Raw genomic sequence first — 14,692 nt, forward strand, 5'->3', positions numbered from 1 at the left:
GATGAATCCAACGTTGCACTTGAATTTCTCCTAGGTCGATCTTGAAGTTTCTGCAAATGTGTCTTATTTGCTCTGACATTGATTTGTACCATGAGGTCTTGTTTTTCCGTAGTTTTTGCATTAGCATTTTCGCCTGAATTTGAAAGGCTGTCGGTCCTGTGCAGTAGGCTGTTGTGGTTAACTCATGAGTTTGTATAGGCTTGTCCTTGTTTTTTCTCCAAAGGATTGAGTGTAATGGTTGATTTCCGCTGTCTAATTTCACCTGCCTGGGCATTTTTTCGATGTCCGTAGTCAATGCAATTTTTTGTTTTCGCCATCTGATCGGAATATCTATAAGATCTTGCTGCAATTTCGGTCCGGTGTGAAAGATGTCATTGAGGCTGAGTCCAGTACTGGTTTTTGAACTTGCATCGAATATAACTCTTACTTTTGTCGTATCGCGTTCTTCTTTGATTACAGGCTGATGAGGAATATGATATCTTGGCATTGAATCGTTTGTACTTGCAATCTTCATGTGGCCTGGGTCAATGTATTTCTGCATAGATTCCTTGTTTACAATGCTGAGCTTTTCATTCTTTTTCAACTCATTTTCTAATTGAAGTAGTCGTGTCATTGCCTGGGTTCGAGATTCTTCAAGCTGAGTTGAATATTTCTTGTCTTCATTTGGGATTTTCACAGTGTAATCGTGTTCGTTTCTCTGAATGGTGTAAGTATAAGATTCTTCGACTGGGGTATCGTCGTGGGTTGTTTCATTTGAATTTTCTGTTTTTTCAGTATTCCAGAAATTCGTGAGTTGTGCATTCTTGTGAGTGTTCTGTGCCACTAAACTATAATTCGTTTTGGGCCATGAGTCATATTGTACAGTAAGTATTGGAGTGGAAACTGCTGACAAATTTGTTCTTGAATATTTTCTTGTTTCTCCCATTTGAATTGCTTTTAGGATTTTTACTTGGATTTCTTCGTATTTGTCATTTGCTTCATCGAACAGTCCGCGTTCCATATATGATTCGGAATCTTTGTTATCCATTGCGTTTATTTGGATTTCATGTGAGATGATACCATTCCACATGTTTTCAATAGATTGTTGTTTGATCTTCATAAGTGCTATGTTATCTGATTTTTCCATCAAGTCTTCAATTTTTGCTAGCTGTCTCATAAACATTTCGATTCTTGAGATTTGCTCTTTGATGATTGGGCAATCGCTGTTCGTCGTTTCTTTTTCTTCTGTAATTCCTTGGTCGTCTCGGAGTTTTTCCTGTATTTTTATAATGTGGGACAATGCTTCATTGTATATCTTTTCTGCCTGCCCATATATGTTTTTGGTGAAGTATTCATCAGTTTCTGGTATATTATCGTCTAAATTTTGGTGCGTTTCCTTGAAGTAATTCCATTCTTCCTCCAGTATTTCCATTTTCATTTGGTAGTATTCTTCGTTTCTTCTTTCTCCTTCCTTCTTCAAGTAATAAAGAATTCTTTCGATGGCTTCTGCCGTTTTGATCTGATCTGCGATGAGGTTTTCCATTTTGAATTAGGTAAGTAGTCTAAGTCTAGTCAAGTCTAGTTATATGAGGTTTGATTTATAAGGTTAAAGGATCGGTTCGAATGAGAAGGAATTTTGTTCGACAAACTGAACAACCAGGCTCAGAAGTTCAAGGGCAGTCTTAATTCCACAGCTTGTCAACAAGGTAAAAGGTAACAGGATCGGTTCGAATAAGAAGGAATTTTGTTCGACAAACTGAACAACCAGGCTCAGAAGTTCAAGGGCAGTCTTAATTCCACAGCTTGTCAACAAAATTGAAGGATTGGTTCGAAAGAATGATGAAATGTGATAGGAATATGATAGGAAAGATAATTACTGGTGATTGTTGGTTATGGGGTGCAGTGGTTGTGGTTCCAAAGTCCCTGGTAGTTGGTGCCAATGGGTCGTAAATCCAATGACTTGTAGTTCTGGGGTTCAGTGGTTGAAGTTCCAAAGTCCCTGGTGCCAATGGGTCGTAAATCCAATGACTGGTAGTTCTGGGGTTCAGTGGTTGAAGTTCCAAAGTCCCTGGTGCCAATGGGTCGTAAATCCAATGACTGGTAGTTCTGGGGTTCAGTGGTTGAAGTTCCAAAGTCCCTGGTGCCAATGGGTCGTAAATCCAATGACTGGTAGTTCTGGGGTGCAGTGGTTGAAGTTCCAAAGTCCCTGGTGCCAATGGGTCGTAAATCCAATGACTGGTAGTTCTGGGGTTCAGTGGTTGAAGTTCCAAAGTCCCTGGTGCCAATGGGTCGTAAATCCAATGACTTGTAGTTCTGGGGTGCAGTGGTTGAAGTTCCAAAGTCCCTGGTAGTTTTTGTGTTAGCTCGAAGGACCAATGTTGGGTTGTAATCCGGCTCGAAGGACCAATGTTGGGGTAGCGTCACAACGTTACCTTGAGTTTCAAAGTAAAGGATTTGTTAAGGACTCAAGGGTTATGACTGAAAGGCAGATCGTGTGTAAAATGCACTTTATTTCTAAAACTAACAACTATTTATAATATAATTCTAGTGACGTCAAGACCAAGCGTAAATATGATGACAATATATTTACTGATACAATACGAATTCCACAGTTCACCGGAAATATGAAAGTAACTAGGTATTTCTCTGGTTAACGAACTTCGAACGGAAATGAAAATGCTGATTTTATAGACAAATTGAAGACACACATCCTTCAATCTACGTTTGATTGAGAAATATGAAATACCTTCTGAAATTAATTTGTATGAATATTATTGGGAAATTATGATATGAATAGGATTTTCTGTACGTTTCGTACACAGAGTTTCTTTATAATAAATTTTTCTAAATTACCAGTGGTTCACAGAAAGATAATTCTGGGGGAAAGAAGCGGGCACCATTCCAGAAAAAAATCACCCTGCAGATTTGCATTCGAAATTAGGAAATCACATGATGGAAACTTCAAATTGGAATATCTATGCCAATTCAAGTTAAATATCTTGTGAAGAGAAGGTGCTATGAGAGAAACACTTGAACTTTAACACCTGTATCTCAAAAACAAAGCGTATGCGGACTCATGTTATAGGACTCTTTTTTTTTTAATGATCCGAGAAATGTGTCATTTTCATTTGTACCTCCAATTTAAGAACATCCTGTAGATATAGTCAATTCAAAACGGATGTCTCCACAAATAAACTGCAATTTGAATGAAACACAATGAATTATACAACACAGCCCAGACACTTTTTCGAAGCGCATTACTCAGTTCAGTTCTTTGATTACTACATATTGAAATTTTGTGACCAGAATGACATAAAAAACCGAAAACAACGGGTAAGTGTATACCGATGATGAATGCAAAAATCACAGATGGCAAATAATAAATAGGGGGCGATGCTGAGAAAGCTGATAGATAAATAATAAACCTCGGACAAAGACGAGTTAGTAGTGTAATATAAGTACTCATCTTGAAAGCGATAATAAATTCATAAATCGTAAAGGTGTCAGATTTGTCACTGACGTGTCGATTTCAAAGGAAAGTAAAATGATTATTAGTGGTTCATTTTATGGAGAAATTTTCATTCTTCGTCTTACGAGATCTCTGATTTTCATATTTTGAAAATCTTAGGGGTGGTAGTAATTACCCCCAGTTCTGCCATTCCTACGCCCTTGAAAGTGGCGACCCTCCTTTATTTTTCAGGGCACACTGGAAAAACCGCAACTGGAAGGAACGGCCGAAAGGTCCTTTGGGGTCTTTCGCCACGAACAATATAATATTTCCTTCCCTTTTGTTCCCTTTGACTTATGGAAACGGCCATTCTGGAACTTTCAACCTAATTAACTTAATGAAGAGCAGTTAACTTCCAATAAGTATTGCCGGAACCCTTAGAAGTCATCGGACGGATTATTATACAGGGTGAAGTTCCAAGGCACACTTGTCTCTAATTATCCCTGTGCGGAACAAATGGCTGGTCAGCTGGAAAATTTTATGGAGCTGACTTCTCATTAATACCCAATTTACAGGTGTCAAGTGGCTGAAGCTAGTTACTCAATCAATTGAAGACATTTAATTACTTGCATCGTTTGAACTGCTTGATTAAGTACTTGAGCAAGTGCTGCATTTAGTAACAGGCCAATTGAAAAGTCCCCGGTCTGCCGTAATAAAACACATTTTTTTGGCAAAATTCGATTTTATTATCAACATAGTTGCCTTCGAGGGCGATACAGCGATTATAGCGATCTTACAACTATTCGATACCATTTTTGTAGTACGATTTGTCTTTCGCTTCGAAATATGCCTCAGTTTCGGTGATTACGTCTTCATTGGCGCAAAATTTCTTTCTAGCGAGCATTCTTTTGAGGTCTGAGAACAGAAAAAGTCGCTGGGGGCCAGATCTGACAAATACGGTGGATGCAGAAGCAATTCGAAACCCAATTCATGCAATTTTGCCATTGTTATCATGTGACACGGTGCATTTTCTTGATGAAACACCACCTTTTTTCTCTTCAAATGGGGCCGTTTTTTAACGATTTCATCCTTTAAACGATCCAATAACGCTATATAATAATCGCTGTTGATGGTCTGACCCCTTTGGTGGTAATGAATGAATATTATACCTTGCGCATCCCAAAATACTGATGCCATAACCTTACCAGCTGACTGTAGTGTTTTTCCTCGCTTTGGATTCGGTTCATCGTGTGCAGTCCACTCAGATGACTGTCGATTGGACTCCGGAGTGAAATGGTGAAGACATGTTTCATCCATTGTGACATACCGATGCAAAAATTCAGGTTTATTGCACTTAAACAGCTTCAAACACTGCTCAGAATCATTAACACGTAGTTGCTTTCGATCCATTGTGAGCTCGCGCGGAACCAATTTTGCACACAGCTTTCTCATGTACGAATATTCGTGAATGATATAATGTTTGCGTTCAGAAGATATCTTCACAATGTCTGCTATCTCGATCAACTTCACTTTACGGTAATTCAAAATTATTTTGTGAACTTTTTTGATTTTTTCGTCGGTGACAGCCTCTTTTGGGCATCTAGTGCGTTCGGCATCTTCGGTGCTCATTTCACCACTTTTAAACTTGGCATACCAATCAATGATAGTTGATTTTCCTGGTGCAGATCTCGGCAAATCTTCATCAAGCCAAGATTTTGCTTCGATTGTATTTTTTTCTTCAAAAAGTAATTTTTTATCAGCACACGAATTTTTTTTTTCATTTTTTTCAAATAACAAAAGTAGCTACAGTCACAACGCAATATCTCACAAACTAATGGTCGGACTGCTGTTGAATTCTGACACGTATCATTTGAAGGTTGGTACTAAGACTAAAAATCATATGGATTCAATATTAGCACCGCCATCTGTGCATCAGACCGGGGACTTTTCAATTGGCCTAATATTGATTGTGCAGAAGGTGTGTTTTTATTGATTGGTACCTCAAAAATAAGTTTACAAAATGAGATATGTTTCTCTTTGGTCAGATGGAATCTATGTCTATATTGAATATATGAATATATATTTAAAAATAAATTGTACCTACTTAGTAAACACAGTGCGGTACGCATTTTTATTTAAACTATTATTAATTTTAAAAATATGAAAAATGTTGTTCGCCCTGTATCTTCGAAACAAAGAGGTTTTTCAAAAATCATCCAAGGACAAAACATGCTTAAAATAGTCCAAGGAACAACCCCCTGAATTTTTGCCGCATGTTTAGGAAACACCCTGTATATTGAAAATTTGTCTGCACGCCGAAAACTATTTTCTTATCTATATCTATAATTCTGTCTGTGAATGCACATTTCCCGAGATATTCAGTCATCTCATCGAACAAACCTCAACTATAAAATTTCAAGTGTTTATCTGGAGTCTACCTCTGAAATATTCTAACTAATGGTCAACTTGAATACCCCTGTATGTATATAGCGGATGTGTAAATATTATGCAACTCAACTCCAGATACTTCACAAAAAAAAAAGAACAGATCTCACGATTGATCGGTTCAACGTGAGAAATACCGGAAAAAGCATCATTTCGCCTCAAACCTCCATCAGTTCCCCTCCCCAACCATAATTCACTCAGCATACCACCGCTCTTTATGCCATTCCCGCGCTGGTTACTTCCAACTATTTTCACGTCTGTTCTCCAACAGTCCGTCCCTCCTCTTCTCCCAACAAACGAAGTCACTTTCTAAGGAAAAGAGGGATTTTCCGATTTTCCGGCTGGATTCGATAAAACAAGGAGTGGAACAAATCATCGGGATCGCGTAAACAAGATGGGATAGACTATGGAATCCTCGATTCTACACTTTATTGTGACAATCTTTTACCAGGACTACCCCGGCTATGGGAGTCTGTAACGAGTGTAGCGTTTCGCGTTATTCGAACTACCCTTCAGATCGATAATGCGCCCCACTAGGTCGAAGTGTTTCTTCTAACAAATTGGCGGAAGGAGTTAGTCTATGATAGGATAAAATATTTCGTGAAAGGAACTGTCTTCCGGTTGGATTCGTTCGATTGGAATTGGAATGAATATGATTGGGATTGGAATGAATATGAAAAGGAATGTGTTTCATCATTTTTTTTGTTCAGACGTACATTGAGGAAATTCCGAAAAAACTGTCATAAAATAATGAAGAATACAAGAAACAGAACAGAGATCCATAAAAAAATCATTTTCTCAAAAATGTTTTTTTTCGTAAAAATGTTTTTCAACAGTCAGAAATTTAATTATACCACTGCAATAGGTTGAAGAAAACATGCCGCAAAATAACATTCATTATGATATAATTATCAATACTCCTGAAATCTAGTTCAAATATAACCCACCAAGAAAGTAATGCCAAAAGGTAGTCTTCAGCGCTGTCAAGTTACACATGATGAAGACTCATTAACGACACCTTGTCAAATGAGTACTTTATAAAGAGTGTTTTTTAATTTCTTATTTTCATTGTCTGGTGGATAATTTCATGGCATTTATTTTTCAAATATGATTTCCGGCATATGTCCGCCGCGGCTAAGAGTTACATAGCCCATTCAATCAATCCAAATTTTTTCCAATAAATCTGGCCGTATGGTGGCTTGAATATTGGCTTCCAATGTCTCAAGAGTTTGTTGGCATATGTCCGCACAGTTGATTTAACAAAGGCCTATTAAAGTAATCGAGAGGCATTAAGTCGCACGAACGTGGAGTCCAGTTAACACAGTGGCGGAAAAAGGGAGGGTTGTATTTCTTGCATGTACTACATTTCAAGGCAAGTAAGCCAAAATAAAATTTGCCACGTAGTCGAAGGGCAGAGGCCAACAAAGTGAGAACGGAGCTATATCAACATTTTGGCGTTCAAAGCTTCGCGCTACAGCAGCGATATTCTCTTTGGTACCCATATTTTTTGTATTGTAGATGGTTTTGAATCGAGAAAAGAGTAGAGTTATTACAAAAAGGACTAATAACTGGACAACCAACTGGCTTGTTAGTTTGATTCTGTTAATTGAGAAATCGTTAAATGTTAATTGTAAAATGGACAAATAGATTCATTTCTCTCAGAGTGAATTTTCATAATTTGGCAGCGTTGTTAACATATGTTAGATAATTAAAGCTTTGCGATCTGAGAAATGTATTGAATATGTGTATAAAATCAAACGAAATACCACGAATCTTCGAATAACTGCATTTTTATCCTATTGGAAGACTCCAGTCAAATGGAATCCAAGAACAGTTACTAAATATTCAATTGAAAAATTAGAGTTAATACTTTTAATGATTCAACAATCGCAATTCGAAAGAAATCCCAATTCACACTCAATTAGAGTGAAGAACTGACTGAATTGGAGGCATAATGTATTCACTTACTTGAACGGCTGTTGTGGGTATCCAGAATCTACCATCAATTCGAAGGAACCTGAAAAAAATGAATGAATCAACTCTATATACCCTCCATATTTCACATCAAAAGTTTACAAACATAATCGACGACCCCATTATAAAAGCCGAGTGAGCTTTCGAAATATCCCAACCTTGAACCAGTGGATTCTTTTGTTGACACCCCAAATTCAATTTCACTCTCATCAATTGTTCGGATTTTCAATAAAGAGGAAGAAATCCCAGAACAGAGAACAAATCTTCAACGACTAAAGCAGAGGCAGTGGAGGATATGAAATTAAAATTTCGACTGAAAAGGCCGTCCCGAATATCCCGCAGGTTATTACAATTTTTAAGATCCTCCTATGGATATCATAGGGGATAAGATGGATCACGAAGAAAAATTGTTATGACATTATTCGGGGAAGCGTGAATGATTTAGATTGTCCGGGCGAGCGAAAACTTCGGAGTTTGATTATATTTTATTAAATTCTCATGATGAGTAAGGAGAATTTAACGTAATCAAAAATAATGAATCATCCTTCAATGTTAAGACTAAGTAACACAAATTAATGTATTCGTAGAAGACTGTATAGAAAGTGCCAACCACAGCCAGACTTTCGTCATTTTATGAAAGCTGAAAGTTTTTCTGTGCATGTCCCCTACACAAGTAAAGACGACCAGCGACTATAGTGTTTGGGTTGTGGTTACTTTGTCAGATTATAGGTGGTTAAGGTGTTTAAAAAGTACCGTGAATTCGTTAAAATATAAAGATCAATTTTTTTCAAATTTCTCCGGGATAACTTAAGAAAACTCGTCATCTAATGGTGGATAGTTATGACAGTTGCTAACTCCTGCCAGACACCTCTAAACTTCAATAATTTATACACGATTAAATTTTTTTTTTTGACAGGTAACAATATTTTTTTTTCATGTTTCATAATATTAAAATTTTTACTTTATATAACATAAAAGTTATGATAGTAAGCTACATATGAAATGAACGCTACATATGAAATGTAGCTTTTATCATTGAATGCCGTAAAACTCAGGAACTAGCTCTTCTGATCAGCTTTTCTTATTGAGGACATAAAGGTCTACAGGTAGCTGATTCTCTGCTTGAAATATTCTTCTTTTGATTTGACTTATTCTATTGAATGGAATGAAGTTATTTTTCGAAAATATCGAAAAAAATGTTTAGGATCAACATTCTTCCGCATATTTGTTTCATATCGTAGAAAATAGATGCATAAAACTATGGATTTCCCAGTTTCGCATACAGTGATCGGAGTAAATGTTTCAGATGAAGTTATTTTCTTTATTCGAAAAGCTCAGTTTGCTCTGTGTGTGATTTTTAAGAATGCGAGTTAAAGAAGAGAACTTTAGATAATACCCAATTATATCATTCGTCTCTTCTTTCTTCTCACGGATTAGTTCCCTAGCAGACATTCTGCCAGATTATCCGATTTGCCATGTCAATGCCTTCTTGGTAACAAAGAAAGAAATCTAGTATTGGAATTAGAGCTCAGAAAATTTTCCAGTTCATTATTGCATTAAAGTTAACATTTGGATAGCTCTGATATCGAGTTTTTCACTGCGCTTTAAAATTCTCTGTGGTTCTTATGAATCTGTTTGAGAATCTTTATTCTATATTAGCATATCTTCTAACTAATTTTTTGAAATAGTGCACTAACGCCTACCATTCTTGTTGAATAAATACCTTCAAACCCCAAAGAGACCTCAGAAATGAATTCAAGTCTGCAATTATGTTCAATAAGGGCATATATTTCCATGATTCTAATAAACAGGGGGTTGTTATCAGCTATAATAGTTAAAATTTATGCACGATTATAATGAAGGGTAATTTCGTTTATGATCATATATGGCACACCATGCGAATTAACGTTTAATAGTTAATTGCATTTGAATCACAATGAAGAAGATCTATGCGGGATCTTTCATTAATTTTTATTGGAATCAAATTGATATAAATAAACTGTTAATGTTGTTGACATTGATATTCTATGGAGAAAAAAAATTTTTGATTCTATTATAATTTAAAAATCATCGAAAATTCAAACAGTCAAGACAAAAGTCTAGTGAAACACTTCACTCGATAAGTCCTGAGCCGAATAACTGAAAACACCTTTTTTCTTTAAAATTCGACATTGTTCGTCAACATCGTCACTTTAACATCATTCAAAGATCCAAATATAGATAAGCAAATACACAGTAACATACATATAGTTTCATAACATTCTAATGAGATATGAGAAATAAAATAACTGTATGACTTCGTAGTGACTCTGCATGCCCGAGAGGTGGCGTTGCTGGTTTCCAATCACTCTCTAGTAAGGCATCGGTGGGTTCATGTAGAATTCCCGAATTTGCGCAGAGTTACCTCTTCACGATAGTGTAAGAGGGTGTGTCTTGGGCAGAGATCGTTGGATAGCCCAACTAATGAGTCCACCAGCGATCTTGGGACGTAGCACCGTGATCCCTTGAAGAGGGCGCAACTAAGACATTTGGCTCGAGAAATACTGAATGTTACTGAATATCGATAAATGCTCGAACATTATTGAGCATTTTTAATAGTTTTCTAGGATTTCTCTGAAGAATTATAATATAAATTTTCTTCAATTTGTTGATGCTTTCCTTTTATAGTTTTGTCATGAGTATCTACACATAATGTTACTTCCTACTTTAGTAGCTTTATGCATGTGTATCATAATAATAATATTCTGTTATAGCTTTATGATTTAGCTATAATACTTCATGAATTGATTGATTGATCAATCTTTTAACCAGGTGCTTTGCTGGTCGCCAACGACACATTAAACAATCTGCAACACAAATCACATAAAATCTCAACAATCACAAACTACGTTTACAATTTCAACTTCATGAACACTTTAGTATTATTTTCAAAAAGATTCTTTCAAATTATGGAGCTCCAAAACCCGAAAAGTAGTCTTTTCACCGTGACTACCATTTTGGAACTCCCAATACTTCATGAAATTTCACCCCAAAAACATCGAATTGGTGACTGAATAACAGAAATAACCATCGATACACATAGTATCCCAATAATAACACCTAAAAAAAATTCCGGGAACATATTCGAACCTCACGAACATGTTTCCTGGTTTCATTAAATTTTTGGGTAGATCCCGTTGGATCTATCCAACGCGGAATGCTAATTCGACGGTAGAGCTATATGGAAATAAGGGGACACATAAATGGCGCATCCAGCAGGATCCTGCAAATGCAGAAGAAATTATACGACGCCGAATCTAAAACACATTTACACATGAAAATTCACATGCAGAGAGCGGCACTTCCGTGCCCTAATCTTCCAAATATTAATTGGAAGTCGACATCTAGTTTCGGCTCGAAATTAACAAGTTTCCTAGAGCAGAACTGTATTCAATTTGGTTTTAATGCGAAAAGTTTCGGAGTTCACCTCGACGCGGCAGGGAAAGGACGTAAACGTATGCCAAATCTCTGTTCGTTCGTTTGTTTGTTGCTGCAACGGAGAATGGACCACAGGACGAGATTGCCCGGATGCCCTGTGGAGGGCCTGCATCATTCAGTTATGCAGTCCTGTTGAAAAAGTTATCGCCTTGTTTTCCGCATTGTGTGTATGGGATGCAAGAGTTGTACGAATGTGTGTTCTTGTTGGGCAGTTGAATTTATCGCAGCTTCATGGGGACGTACTAGTTAATTTTGTTTTGTCACTGTATCGGATGTTGAAATTAAAACACTTCACTCGGTAATTTCCGGCCTAACCAGTAAATAGTCATTTGTTTTACTAGGCAGTACAGTAGTAGATTGACTGCTGCGGTTTATAGTTCATAGACTCGCTACGCTCAGCTAGGAATTCAGCCAAGGTAGTCAATCTAGTTTGTTGCCGAGTTGAACATATCATTTTTTTCCGATTGTTTATAATGATATATATCGTTAATTTATATTATTCTTATTAAGCAATTTGGAATCCTTCGCACCTTTCTCTTCATGTAGATCATTAGAAATATTTTTCTAGCTGTTCATTTACAATATCTCTTTGTTATTTGAGCACTCGTTTCAGTTCTTGTTCCCAATTTTGTGGAAGATGCCGGATGTAGAACGTTTAGCTTTTCTTTATTTTCTCAAATCACTTAGATTTTATTAATAGAGAAACACTACTGAGTGTCTGGGCCCATAACCTAAATTGATTGATACAGTAGGGGTTCCTTTATTTCATATTATATATTTAACGAGTCAATTCGACTATTTTAGAGAGATCAACAAATCGTTTTTGGGTGCTAAATCGAATAATAGACCACAAGACGAGATTGCACGATGGAGACCTGCATCATTCAGTTATGCAGCAATGTTGAAAAAGTTATCGCCTTGTTTTGCGCATTGTGTAGAATGCAAGAGTAGTGGGAATGTGTGATCTTGTTGGGGTGTTAAATTTACTGCTATTTCACGGGAACCTATTAGCTGATTTTATGTTGTCACTGTAGCAGGTCGTTCGAAATAAATACTGATCTCTATTGGTTTTACGGGGCATCCGGAAATACTTAACACGATTTTCCTCGAACAGATTAGCAGGGATATATTTGTAGCTATTGATTCAGAACATACTAAAAGGATTTATTTGCAACAACCGAAAATACAGATTCGATTGAATTTGAATTTAGTGGTTCGATGTAGAATAAAACAAGGGCTAATCGCAGTATGCTGAATTAAATCTTTTTGAAGAGTTGTCATTGTTTTTATTCATCATATTGCTGAAATTTGGTGTCAGTACATGAAGCATCAATAAAATGGTTCATTTCGATATTCATTTGAAAACTCTGAACTCAAACAATGAATTATTATATGTCAGTTATGTTACGTTTTTGAATGAATTGATGGTATCGGACTTTACAAATAAAATTATATTCAAATCAAATTCTCAATTCGATTTTTTTCACAAAACTGAAGTGGATAACAATCGAATCAGATAGACCACATAATATAATTGAGATTAAGATTCGATAATTCACTCCATCAATCAGTGAAATTAATTCCACAGTTATTGATCAGGCATGTAAAAACTTCTGAACTGACATCAGTGCTATTCTAGAATTTTCTCTAATTCTGTGGTTATTCCGTTCATTCTTCCACATCTTGTAGAACGAAATCGTGCGAGAATATGTCAGAAACGCACAGTTTTCATGGTTATATTTTATTATTCTATGTTGGTACTCCGAACTTTCCGCCACGGCTTTATCTGTCAATTCATCAATTTGCCTTAAAGAAATCAGTTCTGCCAACCAACAGTTTTCAACGCAAAAATCACTAAATTATATTTATGGGAATATTTCATTAATTTCAATGAAAATGCAATGAATTAGAGAAAATAATGTATAATACTCGTACAGAAGGCTCATTCTACCACTCGTTCATTCCAAAACTCGCCACTTCGTGGCTCGTTTTTGAATTTTTAACTCGTGGAAGAATATCAATGCCTTCTGCACTTGTATTATAAATAACTATTATACTCTTAGATTCGACATTTGTGATGGTAACTGGATATTTTTCTTGACTCTCTATTGAATGGATTATCTGACATTTGAAGAACTCTGGCGTTTGTTTGAATGACGTCTCAATTTACGTTTATCTTTCTTTCAAATTGAATATTTTTGAACGTAACTCACGAATCAGTCACTGTAAAAAATAAATCCATTTTCAAATATCGTTTGTTTATAAATTGTAGCACTATATAGCGTTCCGAGATTAAGCAATGTATCAGAGTGGAGGAATTTGTTGTTTCATACTCTATCCGTAGAGGTAGTTGAATTTTTTGGATATCAGTTATTCATTCAATGCAGAATCGTTAACATTTAGTTCTCCCATAGAATTACATTTTGAGTGTGAATGAGACACTCCAATGAAAAAATATAATGTACCAGAAATTTGAAATGACAGAATGCACTATATTCATATATAAATCGAGAAATTTTACAGTCGATAAAGCCCGAGAACAGTATGAGAAAGAAGTATGTCATATTCAAACAACCAATCACTTGATTTGTCATTTGCCTAGATACGCGATTAATTGGTAGTATTGATTTCTGGTGAGACTTTCTCAAGCTGAATGTCGTAGGTGTCCTCTCTTTCAAGGGAGTACGGTGTTTCGTCCCAAAATTGTTGGTGGACTCTTCAGTAAGGCAATCCAGCGAACTCTGCCTACGACACCCTCTACACCATCGTGGAGAGGTGACTCTGTTGCAACGCGTCGACCACCATAAATCCGTCAAGGGCGAAGTAGAGTGTAACGCGACACCCATAACGCCACCTCTCGGGACGACGGAGTCACTACAGATTTTATGGGTGGAAAGTCTTTAATTTGACCATGAACATTCTCTTTTGAGACTTCCTCTGGCTCCAAATACAAAAATTCCTCGAACTATTTGTGCAAAAACCTCTCAAACGCAATTAAAGTTACCTTCATTCATTAATTGAATGTCATGTCGGCAACACAGACAGGAAATAAGATTTAAGTCACTAGAATTGGAGCCTTTTGCTATAGTATTTTGCCAGTTCAAAACACTCGAGTGGAATGTAGTGGATAGAAGCCTAAGCGAACTGTCAATCAAATCCTAAGATGTCTTCGAATAATTCAAATCTATTCGACAAAATACGATGATCGAAATTATTGACTCGACACTCAAATAACCAAATTTTCCATTCGTTCGAACATCATCTCACAAATGTAACCGATTTTTCATCTTCCGCTATCTCATTCCCACATTCTTATTGTGTCTGCCCCAATCCAGTGCTTTACTGAAATTACACGATATTTTTCTATTC

General features: G+C 36.4%; 1 protein-coding gene across 3 annotated transcripts in view; it reads right to left on the reverse strand.

The window, feature by feature from the left end:
- LOC123678984 (neuroligin-1-like) overlaps positions 1-14,692 on the reverse strand; it is a 260,712-nt gene that overhangs the window by 111,700 nt on the left and 134,320 nt on the right. For all 3 annotated transcript variants that reach the window (XM_045616289.1, XM_045616290.1, XM_045616288.1), the window contains one exon: positions 7,841-7,889. The gene's annotated coding sequence lies outside the window, so the exon portion shown is untranslated. The remainder of the gene's footprint in view (positions 1-7,840; positions 7,890-14,692) is intronic.

This window comes from Harmonia axyridis, chromosome 4 (assembly GCF_914767665.1).
Source record: "Harmonia axyridis chromosome 4, icHarAxyr1.1, whole genome shotgun sequence".
NCBI classification, from domain to species: domain Eukaryota; kingdom Metazoa; phylum Arthropoda; class Insecta; order Coleoptera; family Coccinellidae; genus Harmonia; species Harmonia axyridis.